A 2,061-nucleotide genomic window follows, 5' to 3' on the forward strand; every position below is an offset into this window, starting at 1 on the left:
TCTTCCTCTATCACCCAGGCTGGAGTGCAGTGGTGTGATCTTGGCTCTCTGCCTCCTGGGTTGGAGCGATTCTCCTGCCTCCCGAGTAGCTGGGACTGCAGGCGTGTGCCATCACGCCCAGCTAATTTTTGTATTTTTAAAGAGACAGGGTTTCACTGTGTTGGCCAGACTGGTCTTGAACTCCTGGCCTCAAGCGATCTGCCCGTCTCAGCCTCCCAAAGTGCTGGGATTATAGCCAGGAGCCACTACGCCTGGCCCATCTTAAACTTTTTAAAGTGTGCAGTTCAATGACATCAAGTACATTCACATTTTTGTGTAACAATTACTTCCTTCTGTCTCTATAACTTTTCATCTTTCAAAACTGAAACTCTGCACCCAGTGAACACTAACTCCTCACTGCCCTCTATGTCCCCAGCCCCTAGCCACCACTATCCAACTTTCTGTCTCTGTGAATTGACTACCCTAGGTATACCTCTTCCCAACTAAATCATACAGGCCGGGCATGGTGGCTCACACCAAGTAAACTTAGCACTTTGAGAGGCTGAGGTGGATGGATCACTTGAGTCCAGGAGTTTGAAACCAGCCTAGGCAACACTGCGAAACTCTGTATCTACAAAAAAGACACAAAAATTAGTTGGATGTGATGGCACATGCCTGTAGTCCCGGCTACAGGGAAGGCTGTGAGATGGGAGGATCGCTTGAGCGTCAGACGTCAAGGCACCAGTGAGCCAAGATCGTGCCACTGCACTCCAGCCTGGGTGACAGTGTGAGACCTCGTCTCAATCAATCAATCAATATTTTCTTATTTGTTAAAGATGACAGCAACACATTATGCAAAAAAAATTTTTTTTTAAAGAAAGAAAAGATCATACAGCATTAGTCTTTTTTACCTAGCTTATTTTACATCGCCTAAGGTCTTCAAGGTTTATCCATGCTGCATGGTATGTTGGAATTTCTTTCCTTTTTTTTTTTTTTTTTTTTTTTTTTGACATAAGAAGCCCTTATGTTTAGTCTAATTCCTAAAGGTATATTTCCTTTCTGCTTTCTCTTGCTTGCTGTATCAGGCTACTTCCCTGAGACTGATTCTTGCTTGAGCTATTTGCTTATTTGTATATATGATTTGTTCTATGAATGTGTATTTTTGTTTTTTTTTTCTTTTTCTTCTCGGAGCCAGTGTGTGTGTTGACTCTTTGTGTGCCGGGATTTTCTTTTTGAGACAGAGTCTCATTCTGTCGCCCAGTCTGGAGTTCAGTGGTGCAATCTCAGCTCACTGCAACCTCTGCCTCCTGGCTTCAAGCAATTCTTCTGCCTCAGCCTCCCAAGCAGCTGAGACTACAGGCATACACCACCCTGCCTGGCTAATTTTTGTATTTTTAGTAGATGTGGGGTTTCACCATATTGGCCAGGCTGGTCTCGAACTCCTGACCTCGTGATCTGCCTGCCTTGGCCTCCCAAAGTGTTGGGATTGCAGGGGTGAGGCACCACACCCCACCCAAGATGGGCTTTTTAAAGTGCTCACTGGATGGCATGGTGGCTTATTCCTCTAATCCCTGCGATTTGAGAGGCCAAAACGGGAGGATCACTTGAGCCCAGAAGTTCAAGATGAGCCTGGACAATATAGCAAGACATCATCTTGAAAAATAAAATAAAATAAAGTGCTCACTGGAGTATGGTCATTTCTCAGAAGTTCCCTTGAACACCTGAGGAACTCTTCCAGGTCTTTTTTATTTTTTATTTATTTATTTTATTTTATTTTATTTTTTGAGACAGAGTCTCCCTCTGTTGCCCAGGCTGGAGTGCAATGGTGCAATCTCGGCTCACTGCAACCTCTGCCTCCCGGCTTCAAGCAATTCTTCTGCCTCAGCCTCCCAAGCAGCTGAGACTACAGGCATACACCACCCTGCCTGGCTAATTTTTGTATTTTTAGTAGATGTGGGGTTTCACCATATTGGCCAGGCTGGTCTCGAACTCCTGAGCTCAAGCAATCCACCCACCTCAGCCTCCCAAAGTGCTGGGATTACAGGCATGAGCCACCCCACCTGGCCTAGGTCTCTTTTTATT

This window comes from Cebus imitator, unplaced genomic scaffold (assembly GCF_001604975.1).
Source record: "Cebus imitator isolate Cc_AM_T3 unplaced genomic scaffold, Cebus_imitator-1.0 Scaffold609, whole genome shotgun sequence".
Classification (NCBI taxonomy): domain Eukaryota; kingdom Metazoa; phylum Chordata; class Mammalia; order Primates; family Cebidae; genus Cebus; species Cebus imitator.